The following is a 26361-nucleotide window of genomic DNA, read 5'->3' as shown; positions in this document are numbered from 1 at the left end:
GACTCTTCTTCACAGTTTTACCTTCTTCACCCTGTCCTCGGAATCTTAGATGTGCAGGGTCTCAGGACAAAGAACATGTACCACTGTTACACAAAACTATGGTGCCTGTGCTTTTTTTCTCTTAACATGGTGAAAGTAACTCAGACACAATTTGTATAAATAAGTACAAATGTTTGCCCTGAATATTTATCCTGGATGCCCCAATCGCCCGTACAACAAAAGAGTCTTGTGAGCCAGGAGGAATCATTTTGCCACACACTTCAGTAGCCATAGAGCCATTTTTCTGCCCTCCCGTAGCAGTCTGTAGGTGTACCGTTAATTGAGTATTTAGGAAAAATAAAACCACATGGCATTGTTGCAGTAAATAGCAACAGCTATCCCCTCAGTTGTCAATTATTCCACATATCATAATGCATTCAAATAAATAACATACCTGCATGTGATGTCTCACTGTCATCATACCCTAACTTAGACTCTAAAAATATGCAATCTATTTGTAACTAGGGGCCAGATGTAGGTAGCCCTTTACCGGTCGGAAACGGCCGAAAATACAGATTTTCGGCCGTTTCCGACCGGTATTGAGCATTTGGGATGTAGGGGACAGAATATCGTCCGAATCGGTAAATTTACTGATTCGGTAAAGTTACTGAATCGGTAAACATTCCAAATTGGAAAAATTACCGAATCGGTAATTTTACCGAATCGCAACGGTTTGCGAATCGGTAAATTTACCGAATCGGTAAATATACCGAATCGGTAAATAAGAAGTTTTAAAATTGAATAATGAGATGTAGGTAAGCTCTTAAATACCGAATTTGCTTGAAATTTGGTATTTAAGAGTCTGTATTTACCATGGATTGAAATCAGGTGGTAACCAGGAGCAGCCTATAAAAAAGGACCCAAAATGCAATACTTTCTACACAAGGGCGGCATTCTATGTCATAGGGAGGCGGCTACGGCTACGAGAGGAAGGAGAGAGGGAATGGCAGAGACAGGAGCAGGTCTACAGACAGAGGATCACCTTGTTCATGCTCACAGAGCCAGAGATTCTCCAGAGGTACAGGTTGGCCCCAGACACCATCTTGGACCTCATCAGGGACCTCCACCCACTGTTGGAGCACACTACCCCAAGGGCGCACGCCATTCCAACCCACGTGCAGGTGCTGTGCAGCCTACACCTGCTTGCGTCTGGGAACTACCAGAGTGTGGTTGCTGTGGTAGGTGGGGTGACCCAGAGCAGCCTGTCACACTTTTCCCACAATTTCCTTGTTGCCATGTTACAGAGGATGGACCATTATATATCTTTCCCTGCAACCCATGCTGAACTGCTCCAAACAAAAACTGACTTTTATCTGATGGAGAGTTTCCCCAATATCATTGGCTGCATTGATGGCACCCACATTCCCATTTGTCCCCCTGCTGCCACCGAATACATATATAGGAATAGAAAGTCCACCCACACCATCAATGTGCAGGTGATCTGCAATGCCAAGTGCGCCATCACTGACCTTGTGGCAAAATTTCCTGGGAGTACCCACGACTCCTCCATATTTACCAACCCCTCAGCCAACTCCAACGACATCACTCCCTCTCAAACCCTCTGCGACTCCCTAGCCTCGTTCTTCCACAACAAAATCACAGACATCCATAACAGCTTCGACAACCAACTCGGAGACCAACCCACCCAACCTTCTGCCGTACCCTCACCCCCTTGAACATCCTTACTGATTGGAACCCAATCTCCACTGAGGACACCATCCGCCTGATGAACTCCATCCACTCAGGATCCCCCACAGACCCATGCCCTCACCATATCTTCAACAAAGCTGACTCCATCATAGCACCACACCTCCGAGACGTCATCAACTGCTCCCTCAACTCTGCCACCTTCTCGGAAAGCTGCAAACACGCCGAACTCAGCGCCCTTCTGAAAAAACCCACAGCTGACCCCACCGAACTCAAAAACTACCGCCCCATCTCGCTCCTACCATTCCCGGCCAAAGTCATCGAGAAAGCCGTCAACAGCCAGCTCGCCGCCTTCCTCGAAACCAACAAATCCCTCGACTCCTCACAGTCCGGCTTCCAAGCAAAAGACAGCACTGAGACCGCACTCATCGCAGCAACAGACGACATTCGAACTCTATTAGACAATGGAGACACAGTCGCCCTCATCCTCCTTGACCTCTCCGCAGCCTTAGACACAGTCTGTCAAGACACCCTCCTACAACGCCTCAGAAACATCGGAATCCAAGGAAAAGCACTGGATTGGATCACCTCGTTCCTTACCGGAAGAACTCAGAGAGTCCGCCTTCCACCATTCAAGTCAGAAGCCACTGAAGTCATCTGCGGCGTACCACAAGGATCTTCACTCAGCCCCACTCTCTTCAACGTATACATGAGCCCCCTCGCGACCATCGCACGCCAACACAACCTCAACATCATCTCCTACGCTGATGACACTCAACTGATCCTCTCACTCACCAAAGACCCGAACACCGCCAAAACCAACCTACATGAAGGAATGAAAGAAGTAGCCGAGTGGATGAAACACAGCCGTCTGAAACTGAACTCAGACAAAACAGAAGTCCTTATCTTAGGCACCTCCCCTTCCGCCTGGGATGACTCTTGGTGGCCAGAGGCCCTTGGAAAAGCACCCATCCCGACGGACCACGCACGGAACCTGGGCATCATCCTGGACTCCTCACTCTCGATGAACAGACAAGTCAACGCCGTTTCATCATCGTGCTTCAACATTCTTCGCATGCTCAAAAAAACATTTCGCTGGATCCCCACCGAAACCAGAAAAACGGTCACCCACACACTGGTCACGAGCCGCCTGGACTACGGTAACACCCTTTACGCCGGCACCACCGTAAAACTTCAGAAAAAACTCCAACGCATCCAGAACGCTTCAGCCAGACTCATACTAGACATCCCGCGCAAAGACCACATTTCTAGTCACCTGAAAAACCTCCACTGGCTCCCCGTCAATAAGAGAATAACATTCCGCCTCTTAACCCACGCACACAAAGCACTTTACGAACTCGGACCCGAATGCCTCAACACACGACTTTCCTTCTACACCCCCTCCCGCCAGCTACGCTCCTCCAACCAAGCCCTTGCTGCCGTACTCCGCATCAACAAAACCACCATGGGAGGAAGATCCTTCTCCTACCTGGCTGCTAAAACCTGGAACTCACTCCCCATTCACCTTCGCCTCACTCAGAACCACCTAGCATTCAGAAAGCAACTTAAAACTTGGATATTCGACAAGTAATTCCCCACCCTTCCACAAGCGCCTTGAGACCCTCTGGGTATGTAGCGCGCTATATAAATTATTTGACTTTGACTTTGACTTTGATATTTCAAAACAGCGGTATCTATGCACGGCTGACAGCAGGGGAATTTGGTGAAGGATACCTCCTAGGTGAGACACAGTGTGCGACCCCATTAACACCTATTGCAGTAAGAAGTACATGTATGCATGTGAGTAATGTATTCCCATTTCCTTTTAGGAGACAGAGCATATGCCCTCCGCTCCTTCATACTCACCACCTACTTCAACCCCTCAACACCCAGCCAAAGGAGATATAACAGGGCCCACAAGAGCACAAGAAATATTGTGGAGCGTACCTTTGGTATATGGAAGGGCAGGTTCAGGTGCCTGCACAAGAGTGGAGGTGCCCGGCAGTATACCCCCATCACCTGCTGTAAAATCATTGCTGCCTGTGCTATGTTGCACAACCTTGCTGTGCAGAAGGGCACTGAGGTGGAGTTGTCAGACTTTGAGGATCATGACGACGAGATTGCTGTGCCTGAAACACAACCTGCTGGACTGTCAACACCAAGTGATGGCAGATACAGACGTGAGGAGATTACACGCAACTATTTCTGAGTATGTAATGAGACACAGACAGGTTGTGTATGGGACCAACGTATTTTAATGGTGCCACAACGTTCAAGCACTTAAGTGCAACAAAATAAACATTATAAACGTGGGGACTGTATGTCCAGGGTTACTTCACCCATGACCAATAATGTCACTTGCGCCCGCGCTTTCCTGAGCCACTAGGATGTTGTTCGCTTTGTTCAGCGTGCCCTGCAGCCTCAGCTTGGTGCCTGGTACTCCTCCGTGTCTCCACATTAGTGCTTGCTATGCTGCTCCGGCTACTAGTGTCATCAGCCTCTGCCACGTCCAGGGCAGGATTCTGTGCTGTGTGGGGAATCAACATTGCCTCTAGTGCACTCGTCATTCTGGCCATGCCCCTGGTGACCTCAACTGTATTCTGTGTCAAAGCCTCCTGCATATTTATGCCCCTCCTGCATAGCAGGGATGTGGCAGTGGCCAAGCGATTGATGGCCGTATTGTGGGCACGGGCAACCCTGCGCCTTGTGTGTGACAGACTGTCAAGGGTAAATGAAGGCTTTTGTCTAAACTCAGGAAACATTGTTCCTTTGTTAGGAAACCCCTCACTCACCACCTGGTGGTGACTTGCTTCATCATCGGGGCCCACCCAAGTGGCCTAGCGTCACTTGGGTGTGCTTCAACACCTGCAATTGCAGTGGAGCTGGTAGTGAAATGTGGGGTGTAAACAAAAAAGAGTGTAAGTGTTAAAATTGTCCTGGTATTCTTTTATTTAGAGTCTTAGCGGACTATCTTACCAAGACTGAAGAGAAAATACCATATTTTTACATAGTCCCGAAAATGCATAAGAATAAAAACCCACCTCCAGGGAGACCAATAGTGTCGGGTATAGGCTCACTCCTCGAACCTTTGTCGAGATTCTGCGACTATTTTTTGAAACCGATTGTGCAAGGGACCGCAACCTACCTGAAAGATACAAAAAACCTCCTTACCATCTTGGAAACCATCAAAATGGAGGATGATATGATATTGGTCAGCCTAGACATAGAGAGTCTTTATACCAACATTCCCCAAGACGCCACCATCAAGGTACTGAAAGAAACCCTGGAAAAGACCATATGGGAATATAGAACACCCATCAATTTCATCATTGACTGTGCCACCTTGGCTCTTAAAAGAAATTTTTTTGAATTCGAGGGATCCCTGTACCTACAAATAGGGGGCACATCGATGGGCAGTGTTTTTGCTCCTAGCATAGCAGGACTCTATGTTTTTGATTTTGAGACACAACACATACTCTCGCCCAACAACCCCTATCTTGGAAACCTGATGTTCTGGCGCCGTTACATTGACGACGTGCTAGCAATCTGGAAGGGCCCCCAGGAGATATTAACAACTTTTATCACTTGGATCAATGCACGTGACCAACATCTACACTTTACCCACAGCATAGACAAAGAAAAAATGATCTTCTTGGACATTGAAATTCAAAAACATCAGGACACTCTGGTCACTAAGACACATTTCAAGCCCACGGCCAAGAATAACCTTCTCAGGTTTGAAAGCTTTCATCCCCGGCCCCTACGGGAGAACCTCCCCTACGGCCAATACCTGAGACTACGGAGGAACTGTACCAATCTCCAGGACTTCAGGGAACAAGCAGATGACCTTTCCACCAAACTGTCTCAACGTGGATACCCCACCAAAATCACAAAGAAATGTCGCCAACGGGCAAGAAACCAACCACGCCAAGCACTTCTAGAGGAAATTGTAAAAGACACTGAGAACATACCTCTGACATGTGTGACGACCTACAATGCCATCTCCAATGAAGTGAGTAAAAGTATCAGGAAACATTGGTCAATTATCAACTCTGGTTCATTCCACTGGGAAAAACCACTCTTCTCATATAGAAAAGCGAACAGTCTAAAAAATACCTTGGTGAACACCAGACCCAAAAACAATCACAATACCAACGAACCGACACTAACTCAGATATGGGGCCTACCACCAGTCACTGGACACTCGCGCTGTGGGAACTGCAGCGTATGTCACCTCACTGAAAATACCAAGACCATTAACTTGGAACCAGGAAAGACATGGGAGCAGAGATCCCATACAAATTGCAATAGCTCCAATGTGGTTTACCTTATCACCTGCGCCTGTGGCAAACCCTATGTCGGCATGACTACGCGAAAAATCAAACAACGAATCTGTGAACACAGGAGTACGATAAGATGTAAGAAAAACATGACGAAACTCACAGACCATTTCTTAACGGCCCACCATACTACCAACGATATGAGGTGGACGGTCATCGCACAGCTGCAAGCAGGCCCTAACATCCAGGCCCGCCTATTTGAAAAGGAACAGAGATGGATATATAGACTTTCTACTCACATCCATGGGCTTAATGATAATATCCCATGGAATTCTGTGTTGAGATGAATCTCTTTCCAGTTACCCTGATTGTACCCACATCAGTTCCCACACATATGATCCCTCCTATGGATGTAGGGTCATTATACCCATTTCCCTAATGCCCTTTTTTCTAAGGCTGTACTACTTCCAGTTCCCCATGTCTACTCCTCCCTTGTCTCCAAGCACCCATGCGTCCCCCACCTTAGACTGAAGGCTCACCATCCCTTCGTCTTTCATCACTTTCCATATGTACCTAAGTTTGGTCTCATATACTGAAGACACCCCTTGTTGTCCGATTTTAAGCCACACTTGGCATCTACATTAATCCCTAGTTAAATCCTTCGCCCCGCTGACAATAGTTCCAGCAAGCTTCTTTAAGCTCCTTAGCCCTTCCCATTACAGATCGCTCCTACCCCTTTTCATCACACGGCGCCAGGCGGCAACACCGCTTCCACCCGTCAGCTTGTATTTACATTCCCACTGCGCAGGCGCAGCGCCGTGTAGTTCCCATGCCAACGGCGCCGGGCGGCATCCACGCTGTCAGGCTCTGTTTTCCCACACTTCCGCGCAAGCGCGGCATCGCTTGGTTTCCATGCCTACCCTTGACCCTCCCGGGCTCCCGTAGTGTCACGGACGCCGCCTGAAGCGATTATACGCATTTAAGCGCCACGCCCTCACTGTCTCATTGCTACCAAGCAGCGAGCACGGAGAAGTAGGTGACCCGCCTGATTCCGCCCACACAACTGTAAGTTGATCTTTTCCTTCCCGACCAGCAGGACTAACAACGGAGGCCACCTTTTATCTCCAATCAGGGAAGTTTTCCCTTTACCAACAACATATCCTTTTCTTCCCAGACTATGTTGTTACCGGCATAGCGCCCCACTCCTTCTTGATGCAGCTCGACCTGAGCCCCAGCATTGTAAGCCCCATTCCATCTTTCTGCCATATCACATGTTGTGAATTACTTTATGTTGTGTATGTTTGTCAGTCCAGTTTGTCTCTTTTTGTTGACCACGAACTGTGAACAGGTCCTACAAAAGCGATTAACCACTACTTACCTGGCACCTAAAATAAATCACGGCGGTACAAAATATGAGCACTCCGACTCAGTGCACCCCAGACTACGATGCCAGCATGTATACTATATAGCACGCACTAAAGCTAAAATCAGACCTTATCCAATAGACATTTTATCTCCAAAGCTAAGCGCACGTTTGCACAGCACCTGTAGACACGCTTTGCATCGATGAAGGCACTGTGTCAACCACCACTGTGGAAAACCAGAATAATTGCACGTATCCTGCACTCTATCACTGCACTACGTAACAGGATAGTAATTATTTTATTCACTTTCCTTCCTTTTCCACAGATTTTGTAGCACCCTGAACTTTAGGTGTGCGTTCCAGAAGCCGATTTTTTCCTTCTGATGTCCAAGGATTTAGGGCTGGGTGTGTCTTTTAGGGGGCACATACCACCCACTTCCTTGTTTTGGTCCTGAGGAATACCGGGGACTTTCCCCTGATGGTAGAAACATGTCGACCAACACATAAAACAGAGATAAGTAGGTCGTAACTTCCCTACTACTATCTCAACTTTATTTTTAACTGTTGTCCAGTAACTTTTTTATTAAACTCTAAATAAAAGAATACCAGGACAATTTTAACACTTACACTCTTTTTTGTTTACACCCCACATTTCACTACCAGCTCCACTGCAATTGCAGGTGTTGAAGCACACCCAAGTGACGCTAGGCCACTTGGGTGGGCCCCGATGATGAAGCAAGTCACCACCAGGTGGTGAGTGAGGGGTTTCCTAACAAAGGAACAATGTTTCCTGAGTTTAGACAAAAGCCTTCATTTACCCTCATCGGGTAGTACTCCTTCATTTTGTTCTTTCATACCTTGACCAAGGGAATCAGGAGTATTCCCCGTCCGACGACTACGGACGCAACTCCTTACTCTCCTACTTGTTTTCCATGACAGACTGTCAAGTCATAGCTGCGTAATTGAGTTGTTCATCTGCTGCATCCCTGCTGCATTGTCCGTATTTGTTTTGGCAACCTCTTTATTCGCCTCCACAATGTCTCTCATGCCCTTCCCCATGTCTCCTATTTGCACATTCAGGGCTCTGAGTTGGCGTTGGCAGGCTTAGATGGATTTGCCCTGCATCCTTTGAATGCGCACCATGCTCCCCTCCAGCCCACGGAACACAGTGCCCTCACCACATCCCCCTGCACTGCTGGGTCTGCATTGTCTTCTGCAAGCAGTGACTGTCTCATTTGTGGACTGCAGTGCTGCTGAACTCACATCTACGGTGACTTGAGCCTCCCCCTCACCCTCTGCTGCCTCCATTATTGGTAGTGGGGCCACGACACGCCTCCTGGCTGGTGGGGTTGCAGGAGTGGACTGGAGCAGTGATGGTGAAGTTTCTGGTGAGAATACCAAGGGAGGGGATTGAGAAAGCTGTGGGGAGTGCAGCAACTCTGGGGTCTGTACAGTGTCATCTTCATGGGAGATGCCAGTCGTGTCACCTTCCTCCTGCGAGGCTTGCAATTGGCTGGGACCTGCTTCCTCACTCTCCTCCCTCGCTGGTGCAGTCCCTTCTGTGTCAGTGGGTCGACTGCCTGATTTGGCCCCTAGGTATAAATAAGCGTATATCAACTGAGTGCTACTGTGTCACAGTCACTACAATAAATGCTTTACACATTTCACTTTTATTTATCTGCATTAATTTCACTAACTTGCTGATGTCTGCGCTGTTACACATGGTCTTACATTTGCTGACTACATTTCCCATAATGCATTGCTCCTGTATAGTGATAGCAGTACTGGACTGGGATTTGCTTGTCCACAAAGGGTAAAGGGAAGCAGGTTGGTATGGGGTGTAATGCAGCGCATGCGTCTTACCTTTCTTTGTTGCAGCTCTGGCTGAGCTGTCCACATCTCCCAGTCCGCAGACGCTGTCTGCCTCAATGGTTGAGGCCACCAACTCCTCCAGGTCAGTCAGGGGGGGCGCTCGGTTCCTGCCTCCACCGGTTAGGCCTGCCTGCTTGTGGATTTCAGCCATTTTTTTCTTGGTGAGGCTCCTGAGGTCATAGAATCTTTTTTTGAGATCCTCAGTATTCCTGGTTGTGACTCCCACAGCATTCACTTTTTCAACAATTGCCTGCCAGATTTTTCTTTTGGCAGACTCGGGAACAGTGAGGGAGTGCCTGCCAAAAGGTTTGTTGTGCACCCTCACTACCTCCTCCACAAGTACCTACAGCTCCATGCTGTTGAACTTTATTTTCCTCTTTCTTTCTGCTTTCTGGCTTTCACTGCTGCTTGCCATTTTTCAGTTGGTAAAGTTTCAGTAAAACTCTCCCTGCTGCTCTGTGACTCTGCTCAGCTCTGACTGCCTCTCCAGAACCTTCTAATTAGTTGCAGCTGCCTGGGTAGCTACTTCCTGGTAGGCAGGGGGAGGGCGGTAGCACCTGATTGGCTGTTTTCTTAAGTTTCACTTTTGCTTGCTTTCCGATTCGGAATTTACCGAATCGGTATTTACCCATTCGGTATTTACCGAATCGGTATTTCCCATTCATTCCTATGGGCCTTTTCGCCCATAGGAATGAATGGGAAATACCGATTCGGTAAATACCGATTCGGTAAATACCGATTCGGTAAATTCCGAAAGTCCGATTCCGATTTTTACCGATTCGGTAAAAAAATAACGATTTTTTTCTACATCTCATTTACCGATTCATGAATACCGAATTGGTAAAATTCGGTATTTAAGAATCGGTAAATGAGATTTACCTACATCTGGCCCTTGGACATTTAGCCCAAACAGTTGGGCCTTGAACTCACAACATCTCATACACCAAGGGGCTTATTTACAAGCCCCATGGTGTGTTACTTGTAAAATGTGAAAAAGTGGCGTGCTGGCGGTGCAAGGGACTTATAAATAAGCCCCCATGATTGTAAATTCCGTTTTGAAACTAATGTTGATCATATTTGTGATTGAAAACACAGTTTATTTTGTTCAGCACTTACCTGCCTAAATCAAAAATATATTTGTTCTATGTATATTCTTTTTTAGTCTCTTCATGTCATTTGTAAATACTCCTTTGTAGTTTTTGAAGATGTGTTCTGTAAATAAACATCTAATTATCTCTTCACTGTCTGTCTGAAAATCCTGCAACATATTATGTCAATAAACATGCTTAAATCCTTCAATAGAACAACATGAGCACAGTCAATTTATCAAAATGCAATACACTCAGATTCTGTTGAAAAAGATATCACTTTATTACATGTTACAAAATCATCCTGTTATGTTCACCACATCATTTTATAGATGTAGACAAGTTATAGTAGGTGGATACTGTTTTTCTACATAACATAAATATACTCAAGCAGCCCTACTACAAACAACCATTGCAATAATGGCATCAGTTACAATTGAATCTGTGGTTAAAAACAGAAACAAAGTACCACAACAGGGAAAACGTTTCCTACATACAACATTTGTGCACAAAACGTTCAATATCATAACCATTTATTTGGTCACCAATGATTCTTATGTACTACTGAAAATTAAAGTGTATGTTTACCTATGAGACGGAAAAGATGGACAGTATTAATAGCTAATCTTATTTCAAGACTTATGTACACTCTAAATAGCATTTTCACAATGTATCAGACATACAGCATACAACAGAGCATTTTTATTTTGCAAACTTTCTTAGGTGAATAGAGGAGGGCTCCTCCAGACGTATCCAGGCACAGGAATTTTGCTTTCAGGAACCCCCAAAGCCTGCTCCACAAGTTGACAAATTCTACCAGGTGCCTCATTGAAATGGACTTCTCCTCTTTGTTGAATTACTTTCTGGTAGTAACAGCCTTGGTCTCCTAGGATAGGCTGAGGTTCCTACAATACATCAAAATTGTAAATAAAAATGTGAACTACGGTATAGAAATTTTGCATGCTTCACACACAGAACTATATAAAGGTATTCTCACATATATTGAACCGTGACACTTACCAACAAGCCAGACACACATGTTCAAGCTGTGTAATTTGCCGTAGTATGCTGCTATTGCGTAGTACAAACAAATTATGGGTGGGTTCAGGAAATGTCACAGGCACTACAAATGTACATATCAGATAATCACATCAATTATACATTGATAGAAATAATGTTTTTCCTCTTACAGGGCTCTTGTTCTCTATTGTGTTTTGGCACCAGGTCAATGTCGGTGCATCAATGTTACCAATCAGATGTGGAATGGCACCCAAACCAAAAAACAGCCTTCACATGGTCTAATTCCTCTCCATGCCTTGGGAATTGTACAAAACGTTTACAGTGGCTCAGCATTACTTCCATGTATTCCCACAGCACACAACTAAAAGTAGTTTGCAACATTCCATTGTAATCACCCACAGTGTGCTGAAATGATCCAGTGACTGCAAAATTGATAACTGACATGTTTTTTACAATTGGTGTTATAGAAATTGGATTTTGGTTCGGTGATTGAAGTTGTGGATCAAGTTGATGTCATAAATTATCTGTCGGCTTAGCCAGTAGTTGTTTAAATAATTTCTTGTTCTTGCATGGTGGCCATGCCTGGAAAGAGACAGAACATCCTAGGTTTGCATCTATTCACCCTTGCAAGGTTCTTGACTTGAGGTTGGGGGCTGTCACTTATAGACAAAATGTGAAAGTCTATGTATAAAGTGACAGTGTTTCCCGTATCAATAACAGAACATTTACCATACATTTCTGTAATATAAGACATAATGATAACCTATACGCATTAACTCACATTACAACATATATGTCAACACAGTTGTCCCCTAGATGTGTGTTAAGCTTACAACAAACACTGCTCTTAATGGCCAATTGACAAATCAATTAGCATATATGTAAATGTAAATGTAAATGTTTTGTACTTGTAAAGCGCGCAGCTACCCGGACCGGGTATCCCGGCGCTTGTACTCATACCGCTAAGGAACCCTTCCTGGTTTTCCTTGTGAAGTGTCCACTCCTGGGCACCCCCATGGTGAAACCAGGCATCCTCGCGCTGTTGGGGGCCATTGTAGAGATTAAGCAAGCTATTGCCCAGAGTTGCAGCGTGGGACCCATGATTAGAATAGGCACTGAGGCGAGAATATCCGGTCAGAGTAATTTGAGCCCGAGACCCGCCGAGGCGGGAATCGAACCCTGGTCCCGGGCCAGAGCTCTGCATCAAGGTCTGCCGCTCTAACCATTGAGCACCATTGTGCCAGGAGTATGTAAACTAACACTCACAAAATTAAATGTTTTTTTTTTTTTATGTTCAAAGGTTTTTTATTGGGAGCTTCAGAGAAATACAGTTGGACAAAAACAATTAACAGAATGGGATAACGAGTACAAACATAACACCGAATAAGGAAGCAGCAAGAATTGGCGTAGGAAGGCATGCACATGAGTCGTGTCAGAGATCTTGCATTGAAATTAAAAAAATAAATAAAACAAACAAAAATTTTACACATGGATGAATTAAGCAAATAGTCCAAGGAGAGTTGCGGCATTTTGCTAGAGGTTACATCTATGAGATGGATTATGTCCGATTATCATGATGCAGACTTTAGTAATTTAATATTTTAAGTGAAAATACTTTAAAAGATAATTCCAACTAGGTAGCAACAATTGAAATGCTTATTTCGGTAAATTAAAAAACATATATTTGAGGTGCAACAACTTTTTATATGTACAAGTGTGTCAGTGAACTGTATACCAGTGCTTTATGCGATACAAATTAAACCTCCATTGCCGCATCTCAAATTTGAAATACAAAAAATAGATAAGAAGAATTTTGTAGAAGTCTTATGAAAATGATGTAATTTTTTTACATTTTTATATTCTGCAACTTTATGCTATATATACATTTACAGTTTTTAAAAACATAGTTAAGTGGTTACTGGTGCTTATTCAGGTAGGGAGTACCTACAGAAACGAGTCTGAGCTACCAGTTAATGCGGCGGCCATTTCTTAGATGGGGAGATTCTCATAACTGCAATGTTTTGCTCGAGGATCCCTTCTTATGTGCAAGTGATACTAGCGGTTATCCCATAAATAGTTAGTTTCTTACTGCATTGTTTGCGGGGCGAGGAATGAAACTCCTTTACTGTAGTGCGGGGAGCGTCCCGATTAGAGAGCACATGCGCGGAGTAGTGTCAATTCTCAGCGCATGCGCGAAATGATGTGATTACGTGTTTCCTTGGTTGTGCATGCGTGTGTAGAAACACTTATTATTGCATGTCGCTCGGTTTGGTAAAAGGGATATGTATCACGTTTGGGCCTTTCTGAGAAGGTTATGTTGATAGGTGTAAATACCTGTTGGCAGTCCGCGTTTTTTTTTGTTTAAAATAGCACTGACTCCTATTTTCCTAAGTATGTATCTTTGACAGAATACATACTTCCTCAAGCTCACAGCTGCTTTCTGAGCTCTACTATGTGTGTGTTAAACTGTATGTGATGTGGCAATTTCACTGCCCCTAGTCTAAGTGTTTTACAATTCATCTGGACTATCCAGTATCACAATTTATATGTGTGTTTGATATCTTTTCCTTCCTCACAGGTGATCATATGTCTAGCGCAATGGGATCGGCGCATTTAATAATTGCGTACTCTTGTGTTTCAGGCTTACAACATCAGGAATTCTGATAAAGCTAGGATCTGTATAAATATAAATTATATCTATACACATTGATATAATAGTATTCTTCACTGACCCGCACAGGAGAGTAAGCGCATTAACTCGCTCTATCTCTTCGCTTCATTTCTTTTAATAATACCAGCCAGTGTCTATTAAATAATATTTTCTACCACTAGGCCAGGTATTTTTTAACTTCACTTACCTACACCACCCCTGACCCTACTGACAATCACTCCATTTCACTCACATAGCACCCACATTAAAAAGGTGCTCCTGCGTAGTCGCTAGTCGCAGCACTGCCCCGTCCCGCAGCTGGGGCGGGAAGACCCCAATGATGAAGCATGACACCAAGGGCCCTTTTGGTGTGTGAGGGGTATTTTAACACATAGTGTATATCCTACCATCATCAGGATACACACTACATTCCACGTGAGGTGGACCCTGTTGATTAAATGTACTTTCAAAAGAGGAGGATGTGCCCACCTCGGTGCTGTTGAGCACCACCTCTTCGCTCCCCCCATTGATATTAATGGCATCCATGATGGAACATATTGGTGACAGGTTCCCAAATTTGAATCCAGATCAACTGGAAATTCTAACAGATGAGGTCATGTCTCAATATACCCAGCTCTACAGCAATAGGTAAGCAAAGGATAGCTCTTATGTTTTGAGTAGTCCAACATTTTTGACGTTTCACAGATACCCCTATGTTCTATTTCTTTAAACATACTGGTTATGTCAGACAGGTTATATATATATATATATATATATATTGTTCCCCGACGCGTTTCGTGCAAGGCAAAGCTGTCTCACATTGATATTCAGGATGTTAAAGAAAGTCTCAAATTCTGATGTGGTTCCTTTCCACAACAAGAACAAATCGTCAATGAAGCGTACCCATAACGCCTCTTAAGTAAAGCCATAAGATTCAGAAAATACTTTCAAAGTACTGGCACGTCATTATGAAAGATCCTGATATAGGGAAAGAAATTGGAACCGGCCCCCTAATCTCTTATCGAAGAGCACCAAACCTCTCAGATCATTTGGTACGTAGCCACTTTTCAATGAACAAAACAGCAGATTGGCTTCAAAGGAGAAGTTATGGCTTTACCAAATGTATGACATGCAAAGCCTGCAAAATTGGACATAATACGACCACTCTGAAAGACCCTTCTGGTAAGGAATTCATCATCAAAACAAAAATTACTTGTGAAACATCTTTTGTAGTCTATACACTGCGGAAAAGAATATATAGGCAGCAAAAAATGTCCCTTAAAGAAAAGGATATTAGAACATATCCGTGCAATACAAAATAACGACAGCACATATGCCATGGCCAAACACATTAAACAACATGAAGGCAAAACATGGCAGGACATAAAATATCTGGGACTAGCAACAATCCCCAAACAAGAACGTGGGGGTGATAGACTACAAAAGCTGAGGAGACTAGAGTCAAAATTGATAATTAAATTCAAAACCAAATACCCAAAGGGTTTGAATGCAGATGAAGAGATGCATGTCCATTTGTAAAGTAACTGAGAAAAGAACTCTTCGAACAATAACATGATTTTATCTTAAAGGTAGCATGCAATTACTGATGTTTACTTGTAATTGGAAAAAGAACTTTTAGATAAAACATTCAGTGTATGATTTGATCGCAATATGAAACACTGTTGTTCACAAATGAACCTAGATAACTACAAAAGGGCGTGTACAACAAATCAAGAGACAGAACCAAGTTTTGAATAGGACCCAAATGTGGGGCAAAGGGCACTCAGCCCTAGGAATGCTTATATCTAATAACCAGACTCTCACAAAATCGAAGCGTAGACCGTTTTCGATACATATAGAATGAATTTAGATATGTTTTCAAATTCCTACTATAGGACAAATAACATATCGGCTGGGTCTCTGATATTAGATGTTATCCCCACATTTCTGGCCAAATCAAAACGACAAACTAAATGTAAATATGTTGTAAAAATTGTATAAAAACTACAAATCCCAGAATGCATCACCATTGAATTTAAAGGGTGAAACTATAAAAGTGGAAATGAAAAAAGGACTAATTGTAGAACACTGCCGTGACCAAGAACGTTTGTTCGAAACGCGTAGGAGTTTTGCTAAGGACCTGTGAATAAACCGTGAAAACTGCCAAGAAGTGTGCCGCGTGATTTCTTTGTTGTAAAAATTATACAAGACACCCTCCCGGTCTTGGACGCGGGCACCGACAGTAGCGTTCCCTCTGCGAAAGGGACAATTGAGAGGAATATATATATATATATATATATATATATACATATACGCGCACCGGGAAGCGGTACGGGGAGCGTAATATAAGGAAAAAAGAATGATAGACTTTTTAAATATTGTATGTTTATTGATTGTTCGTTTTGTTGTTTTTTTTAATTTTTTTTATTTAAGTAGCAATATGTAGGTACCAATGCAGAGTCAAAAAATTAATATACACCGTCTCCTTTGTAGATATCTTGCATGTTGTTTCTGAAGTAATTGTGGAATCTGGAATTCATACCATAGTGTGTCAGGAAAGCAGAAACAATATGGAGGCAGGAGATGATAAAGAGATGTTAAATACACATTGGAGATAATATAAAGTTGCACAGTATACTATAAGTCTGACTTTACATTATAATCAATTTGGTACTAGTTTATGAATTAGATATAAAAATGATTAAAGACTCGAACAATTTTTGATTATTAAATATACATTTATTTTTCTGATTCTTTTTCAAAATGTAATAGAACGTCTAACATTTGACTGTCTGATATGTCTTCTTTTTGACTGAACATAACTTCCCACATTTGACTGTCCTCATATTGAAGTAAGAAATCCACAGATTCTACACATTGTAGAAGTTCATGGTCTCGTGATTCATTCATGAATTCCAAGTCAATGGGTTCAATGATTTCCTCATTGTTCATCTCTAGGACAATTTCAAAGGAAACGTTCTGTTCTCCTTCCATTTTTGTGCTGAAATTTGCATAAAAAATAAATATATCAGTAGAGATAGGGCACTGTTGGGTTTAAGTTCAGACAGGTACTTTTCAGGCGTGAAGTAGTACTATTAAAAAGTGCCTGTGAAAAAGCCTAAGTAAATTCATAATTATACCACAGAAACCTAAATCAATCCATAATTATAATAAACAAGCCTTTCTCAATGTCTAACTCTTACAGAGGGATAGTATATAACTATCTGAAAATGTTTTTACATTTATAAAATAACATCTTACCTTTTAAAAACAAGTTTAAGTTGTCAGTGAAAATGATCTTGCAATGTAGTTCAGGAAGTAGTAGTCAAAATGGCTGTGTTTCTCTCTCTTTCTTTATATATATTCAGGTACATAACCAATCAAATGTCAGGTAAAAAAAGTAGAAAATGAAAGTAACATTTTAATTGGTTGTCAATTCCAACACTTCAGATGTGTTTTGTGAAGTAATTTACCTCAGGGTATTTAGAGAGGTCTACAGGCTAAATGGCTAAATGGAATTCCAACCAAATTTGTGAAAATGGTAGGGATTGGTATGTAGTATGAGCTAATCTATATTTGGTGAAAGTGTCTCCAGTGGTTTTTCTGTATATTACTTTCCCACCTTTTTTGAGCGAGCGCTTCCCGGTGCGCGCCCCGGTACGCGAACCGGCAGCGTTACGGGAGTCCTCCATTTTGTGTTTCGGTAGATTTGAGATACAAGATGGAGGGCAAATAATGTTGAGAATGGGTAGAAGGGGGCACGGTAAACGTATCCTGACCCCCTAGGTTTTCTGAGGGTGGCTGAGGAGGCCCATATGTGCGAAAAAAAAACATTTTTTTTCAAATTTTCGCGCTGTTAGCGTCCGGTGCGCGTACCAGGTAGCGCTCCGGGGAGCGTACTTTGGTGATAATTAGTGAAAAAAGTTAGAGTAAAATAATAATTGTGAGTGATCAGATGTAGGGTAGCTCTGAAAAGAGCTTTTGGGTCCTGTGGCTGATGTAGGTACCTACAAGTAGGTACCAATGCACAGTCTTAAATTGAGGATGAAAATTCTGTTCCCCTCATCTGAGAAGTGAACTCCATCTGCTCTGTAGATATCTTGCATGTAGTAACGCAAGTTATTGTTGTAGATGGAGCCCATTCCATAGTCTCTCATGTAAGCTGAAACAGATTTATTTACATGCTTCCTCGATTGCTCAATTTGTGGACAAAATTGGTTTGACCACCTCCATTTCTGTCTTTGGCATATATTTGAATATACCAAGGCAGTTTGAGGAAATAGTGCCATCAATTGCTCAAAGGTGTCCTTTAAAAGCATTTCCAGACCTACCCCAGTCAAAGTGCCCAAGTCATTTCCTCCACAGTGCACAATTAACAGGTCAGGTTTTGGCAAATGCAAAAAGGTTTTCACCAATGGTATCAATTGGTGACATCTTAATCCTCTGTGGCCAATCCAGTTGATTTCCACATTTTGTAAATTGAGGTTGTGTAAATTTCTGTTATCAGCATACCTTTGAGCCCAGTGGATATAACTATGTCCAACAATCCAGACAGAAAACATGGTGAGAGGAGGTTCTGCTGCAGTCAGATGAAGTGTGGTAATGAAATGGCAGTTGAAACAGTAGGAGTATGTAATGAAAAAAACTGTGGAGTTTCTGTGGTAATTAATCAGTAGCAGTGATTGGTGGATTTTGATTGCTGAAAACAGAAAGTTAGGGTGCATGTATGAGTTATTTGAAAGATGTAATTTGAATGGTCAAGAAAAAATCATTTTATGAAAGATTGCACTGGATACGCAGGTGTACTGAGAGTTCAGAGTTCACTTGAAACATTGTTGTGTGAACTTGCAAACATGAGAGGTCTTTCAGGAGGTGGTTGCTATGGAAAAAAGGCAGAAAGGGCAGAGGGGGGAAGGGTGTTGATTTGAAAAAAGTGAGGGAAGAGTTTTGATTGGGTGACATGAGAGATATGTGTGATGAATTACAGCATTTCTGTGCCATTGTTGGTTGCAGCCTCTGGAGTGCATACCTTTTGCTCTGCTGAAGACAAATTGGTGTGTGTCTGAGACTGTTTTGAAACTCAAAAAGTATTTGCTAAGGTGAGAAAAATGTCATTTAATTTAGATAGAGAATAGTATGCTTTAAGGAGAAAATTATGAAGAAAGTTGTGTATTTAAAATGTTGCTAGAGTTTCATAGGTTGCTTGGGGCATATTTACAAGGTGTTTGAGTCCCTTTGATGTTATTTTCCCCATTTTAATTTAAGTCATTTCCCCGTGGTGCAAGGTCCTTGTAAATACGCCCCCATGTGTGCTTGGCAAATTTAGATTTTGTTTCTTTGAGTTACATAGCCATGTTAAAAGTGATGGAAAAATGGTGCAAGGGCCTTCAAAATACGCTTTCATGTGTGTTAGGGCATTTTAAGTCACTTCCCCTTGAATGTAGTTGAATAACTGCTTTAGTTGATGTGTTTAAAAACATTTATTGAAGTCATTTAAGTTTCTTGATATGTACTGCTAAAGTTTCATAGGCTGCTTGGGGCATATTTACAAGGCCTTTGAGTCCCTTTGATGTTATTTTCCCCATTTTAATTTAAGTCATTTCCCCGTGGTGCAATGTCCTTGTAAATACGCCCCCATGTGTGCTTGGCAAATTTAGATTTTGTTTCTTTGAGTTACATAGCCATGTTAAAATTGATGCAAAAATGGTTTAAGGGCCTTCAAAATACGCTTTCATGTGTGTTAGGGCATTTTAAGTCACATCCCCATGAATGTAGTTGAATAACTGCTTTACTTGATGTGTTTAAAAACGTTTATTGAAGTCATTTAAGTTTCTTGATATGTACTGCTAGAGTTTCATAGGCTGCTTGGGGCATATTTAAAAGGCCTTTGAGTCCCTTTGATGTTATTTTCCCCATTTTCATTTAAGTTATTTCCCTGTGGTGTAAGGTCCTTGTAAATACGCCCCCATGTGTGCTTGGCTAATTTAAGTACTGATAGGATGTGCTTCTACATAGGACCTGTGTTGTGTTTTCAAATTATGACCAGAAAATCGTTTTTTTTTTTAAAAAAAAACGCTTTTCACATTTATGAGAAGGTCATATTTTGTGTGCTTCTTTAAATAAATATTGAACTGAGAAATATTAAACTGAGGCTTCTGTAAGTGTCAAAGGAGGTGAGTAATGTACATTGCTCTGTTGGATACAGTTCTCATCCTCTGCGTACTCTTGGATATGCTAGATTAAATCTGCTCAATGAGATAACTAAGCTGAGGAAACACAGGTTATGTGATTCTGAAATGAGGAAAATAAATTCCACATTTTTCAATTACATCACCTGTGTTTCCTAACTTTACGAATCACATTGTGCAGATGAGGTTTATGCCTGTCCACGGACACAGAAGAGGTCTGGCCTTTGTTCAAGAGTGAAGTGGACATGACTCACTTCATTGGTAGGCCTGAACATGTATTATCTCCTCTGTACTCTTCAACAAGCCTAAATTTCATCTGCAACCCTGAGTAGGCCTCACCTCAAACAAACCTCTGGATAGGCCACACCTTATCGTCATCCTGAATCAATCATTTAAAATGTTAGGGGCAGATATATGATGGCCGTGTGCCTCTTTTGCGCCACTGTGCGTCACTTTTGTGACGCAGCGGCGGTGCAAAAGATTTGCTATATTGCGACATATTTACAACGTGATGCATCTAGGCAGATGTGTCAAGCTGTAAAGTCCTGTGCCACATGAAACCAATGCAGCAGTGATGCAAAAGATGCACCATGTTGCAAGACAGGCCTCACTGTATCTCCAACAAGATACCGTCAGTTTAAACTGTAAACATTTAGGACTGTGTAGGGGGCATGGAGAAGCTGAATCTTCTGTAAATGTCAAAATTGTTGTATACAGAGCTCAACTTCTGTGTACTCTTTGATATGCTAGACTCCATCTGCACAATGAGATACCTAAGCAAAGGAAACACAGGTGATGTGATTGTGAAATGAGGAAAAGAAATTCCACATTTTTCAATTACATCACCTGTGTTTCCTAACTTTACGAATCACATTGTGCAGATGAGGTTTAGGCCTGTCCACGGACACAGAAGAGGTCTGGCCTTTGTTCAAGAGCGAAGTGGACATGACTCACTTCATTGGTAGGCCTGCACATGTATTATCTCCTCTGTACTCTTCAACAAGCCTACATTTCATCTGCAACCCTGAGTAGGCCTCACCTCAAACAAACCTCTGGATAGGCCACACCTTATCGTCATCCTGAATCAATCATTTAAAATGTTAGGGGCAGATATATGATGGCCGTGTGCCTCTTTTGCGCCACTGTGCGTCACTTTTGTGACGCAGCGGCGGTGCAAAAGATTTGCTATATTGCGACATATTTACAACGTGATGCATCTAGGCAGATGTGTCAAGCTGTAAAGTCCTGTGCCACATGAAACCGATGCAGCAGTGATGCAAAAGATGCACCATGTTGCAAGACAGGCCTCACTTCATCTCCAACAAGATACCGTCAGTTTAAAATGTAAACATTTAGGACTGTGTAGGGGGCATGGAGAAGCTGAATCTTCTGTAAATGTCAAAATTGTTGTATACAGTGCTCAACTTATGTGTACTCTTTGATATGCTAGACTCCATCTGCACTATGAGATACCTAAGCAAAGGAAACACAGGTGATGTGATTGGGAAATGAGGAAAAGAAATTCCACATTTTTCAATTACATCACCTGTGTTTCCTAACTTTACGAATCACATTGTGCAGATGAGGTTTAGGCCTGTCCACGGACACAGAAGAGGTCTGGCCTTTGTTCAAGAGTGAAGTGGACATGACTCACTTCATTGGTAGGCCTGCACATGTATTATCTCCTTTGTACTCTTCAACAAGCCTAAATTTCATCTGCAACCCTGAGTAGGCCTCACCTCAAACAAACCTCTGGATAGGCCACACCTTATCGTCATCCTGAATCAATCATTTAAAATGTTAGGGACAGATTTATGATAGCCGTGTGCCTCTTTTGCGCCGCTGTGCGTCACTTTTGTGACGCAGCGGCGCTGCAAAAGATTTGCTATGTTGCGACATATTTACAACTTGATGCATCTAGGCAGGTGTGTCATGCTGTAAAGTCCTGTGCCACATGAAACCTGCGTCAGATTTCATGTGAGCGTTTTGTTGTAGGGTGGCCAGTCATTTGCATGAAAGCCCTGTAAAACTAACACAGTAAAATTAAGAAGATTTCACTGAGTCACATTTATGGCATTGCTGAATCAAATCCTTACGCCTGTTTGAAACAGGCATAAGGAGTGATGCACCATGCAATGTGTGGCTTGCCCCTGTGCATTGCAGTAGACATGTCGCGCTTACGATGTGATTCGTGCAATGTGTCGTTTTTGTGGAACAGATGCGTGACGCATCTGTGCTGTTTTTGCTCAATGGTGCTCTGCATTGTAAATGCGGCACATCATGGGTGGCAGAGCAGTGGCGCACGTTAACTGGTGCATCCCTGGGGGTGCGCCAGTTAACATAAATCTGCTCCTTTAAATTTAAGTATTAGCAGGGGACACAGTGTTGGTGAGGCTTATCCAAGGTTAAGAAGAGATGAGTCCTGTTCACTGAAAAATTGGACATAGGCCTCACCTCCTCAGCATCGCTGGACATGGTTAAATAATATCTGCAAAATGTTACTCTTGTTAAACAATTTTACAATTATAGTCTCTGAGATTTGTCTCTTACTCTGCAACATCTCATTGTTGTTCTCTTTCTTTAAAGATAACGACAACATCAAGCATGAGTGATAATGAGCAATCTGTTGATCTCGATATTATCATTGAAATTGTGATTGAAACATCAGTGGAAGTAGATCCCTTGGATGATTTAAATCCTGAGGATGATGAAGAACATGATGAGGATGCCGATTTGTCAGAATTGTATGACATAGGGTTTGAAGCTGACCTGCTTGAGCCTATGGAACTATAAACATTTATTTTTAAAACTTACTGGAAATGAAAAGTAAACATGAAAACCGTTTCGTTTAAAATTAAACACAACTTCAAAAACAGCTTGTGTGTAGTGTCTTTAATAAAATAGTCAAATATGCTCATAAAATTAGTTCAGATTCACATATAAAAGAGCACAGGTCAAATGTAGAAGCATTCCATTTCTTTGCTACTATTTGTGACTACTAAATTTGTCAATGCACTAAAAATTATTGTATGTAAAATTGACAAGTAGTGTGTTAAATGTTTGACGACTGTTATTGATTTACTGTTTGGTAATAGTGGTTAATAACATTTTTTATTATATTTTACCACAGATTCAACTGCAGATCATTTCAAAAGTACATAATGCCATCTAAAGAACGAAACCGAAAGGCTACAAAACGTCAAAGACAGCAGATTACTAAATGCTTGCAGCAGTCCTCTACAATAAAAACTCGTCAAGTCACCAAGAAAGCTCCGGGTAAGACAACAAAATCATTCCTAAGAAACATTTGTAGAAAAAAAAGTAGTACTACAGAAAATGTTTTAGTCCAGAAAAAGAGAACCAATTGAAACGGAAAGGAAAGGCCAATCAAAAATGTTACTGCTAGAGCAGGAGATAACTCTGTGCATGGTAGTAGAAGGAAAAATCAGTTTAGGGACATTCGTAGACGAATGTTCCGCAACAGGATAATTGGCAATTTGTTAAAAAATATTAAGAAAGGTGAACAGAAAGTGGTTTTTTATAAGAGAAAAAAAAAAGTTGAGAATATTATTGATGAGGCATTCGAAATTAAGCGAAAGTTATTTATTTTGATAATCAATAGAATTAGGAAACTAAACGAGGCAATTTATGATTTCAAAACAAATAGTAGATGGAAGAGAACAGTTAATCGTAGTAATTTTTGTGAAGTTTTTTCAGGAGAATGGATGCATAGTTCAAGTTGTGAGGCATTTTTTAATGAGGAGAGTTATTTCCAGGATAATGATTTGGTGCATGCAGTTGACACCAGTGGTCGAGCTTATGAGGTGAAAGATGGTTGTCCAGTTGAAAAAGAAAAACTTGTGACAACAGAGGCAGAAGAGGTGTTAGGTAATGAGGTTTTAGGAAGACGTCCTAAGGGACCAGTGTATACCTGGAAGTGTAGTAGTATTTGCAGTGTGCGACAGGATTCCATCAATTTGCTTTGTGATTTTGTACGGACATTTAATAAGAAAACTTTAAAACAGAAAATGACGTTGTTGCAAGAATTAGATCCTTGCAGAGTGAGAGAAGTGACTGGTTTGCATGGTCATTCACTGGCTTGTCTTTCCAGGAGAGTATGCCAGAGTGTTTTTCATCATTTCAGGATGCTAGCAGTGCATCATAATAAAGTGAGGAAATTTGTTAGAATGTTGTATTATGCTAAGAGTCCAGCAATTATGCTTAAACAATTATGCACTGCTCTTTTGCATGGTTCTGAAGTAGATGTGAAGAATATTTGTGAAGAAATTGAGTTTTGTTACTTTGCAAGTAAAGAGGAGAATGTTGAAATTGACCCAGAAGAAAAAGGTAATGTGGAAGATAGTGTACAGGTTTCCAGTACAGATAATTTTCAGAAGGAAATTGCCACGTTTCAGGTGAAATCAAGTGAGAGGCCTAATTTCACTTGTGTGTGTTGTCGACACACCTATTATAAGAATCAGACTAAGTTAGTGGATTTATATGCGAAAAGTGAAAGGGAAAATAATAGTGAATGGAAGGATTTTGCAACATACTTGATGGTAGAAAATTGTTTTGATTTGGGATCGGATCAACGTGTGTGTACTTATTGTTGTAACAAATTAAACCAAAACCGGATGCCTGCTAGAGCGGTTCATAATAATATGGAATTGGTTGAGATTCCTTCTGAATTGAAGGATTTAAATACTTATGAATCTATTTTGATTCAAAGTATCCATCCCTTTCAGGCTATTGTACGAATGGAGCCAAAGACAGGGAAATTGCCTCCATCAGATTTACAGAGAGGATTAAAGGGAAGAGTTGTTTATTTGCCTCTAGATTTGAAGAAAAACATTATTGCAACTGGAGTAGAGAAAGTGGAAGAGGAACCTCTGGTTATCTTAGTTAATGGGGTTCCGACAAAGAGTAAGAAAATATGGCAAGATTTAGTGGATGTTAGGAAAGTGAAAAAAGCAACATTGTATTTGAAGAAAAACTACAAGAATGTATATGTTGCAGAAGAGGAAGTAAGTGAAGAAGAGGATAGCGATTTGTGTGCTGGTCAAATTGAGAAAGTAGAAGCCTCTAAAAATTCATCCTTGACATTCCAAGGAAGTCATGGGGAATGCTATTGAGTTGTTTCAAATGAAACTAGCCAAAGGAAGTCCCATTAGTGTTTGGGAGGAAAGTTTGGAAGCTCGGTGTTTCCCACAGCTATTTCCAGCAGGTCAAGGAGGAAGATATGATGAGCGACCTGATCAAATTCCTGCTTCTGAATACCGGACTTTACGATTGTATGCAGAAGATCCTAGGTTTCGTCAATGCATTCCCTATTTGTTTCATCTACTGTTTGAAAGCGATCTGTCTGGACTGTCATATGCAGTGAACCACATCTTGAAAAGTGGTGTACAGATGCAAAATATCTCGGCAAGTGACTTTATGGATAAAGTCAATGTGCAAGACAGTATTTTGGATTCTCACCTGATTAATCTCATGGCGTGTCAGCGTGGTACTAATGAGTACTGGTACCGTCGTCATGGTGATTTAAAATGTATGCTGAGGAACTTAGGAACCCCCACATGGTTCCTCACTCTCAGCTGTGCCGAGTATGGCTGGGAAGACTTACTTGAATTTCTACGAGAGGCAAATGGAAACATTGAAAATATCGAACTCAAGACACCCGGAGAACTGTGCTCTTTGGACCCAGTGAATGTATGCAGGTACTTCAATCATAGATTTGAAGCTATGATGTCTTTCATCATGAACAAGAAAAATCCACCTCTTGGAGAGGTGTTGGATTTCTTCTGGAGAAAGGAGTACCAAGCAAGGGGTGCTCCTCATAGACATATGCTGCTGTGGATCAAAGATGCACCCAAATTTGGAACAGATCCAGATGACTTAGCGATGAGTTTCATAGAACAGTATTCTACATGTGCTGTTCCAAAGGCAAAGGAAGACAAAAACCTAAGAGAACAAGTTTTACGCTTCCAAAGCCATCGTTGTGGAAAGTACTGTCGTCGTAAATTCAGAAACAAGGACAAGTTCTACACAAAATGTCGTTTCGCCTTTCCACGACCGGTGATTTCTAAAGGAAGAGTGAACAGTTTGATGTTTTCGCTGCGACATAATGTGATGAAGAAATCACCCAAAAATACATACAATTTGAAAAGAAACGAAGAGTCCAAGTACATCAACGACTACAACCCAGTGATTTTGT

The sequence above is a fragment of the Lissotriton helveticus genome, chromosome 1_1, assembly GCF_964261635.1.
Source record: "Lissotriton helveticus chromosome 1_1, aLisHel1.1, whole genome shotgun sequence".
NCBI lineage: Eukaryota > Metazoa > Chordata > Amphibia > Caudata > Salamandridae > Lissotriton > Lissotriton helveticus.
This window is presented reverse-complemented; position numbering follows the sequence as displayed.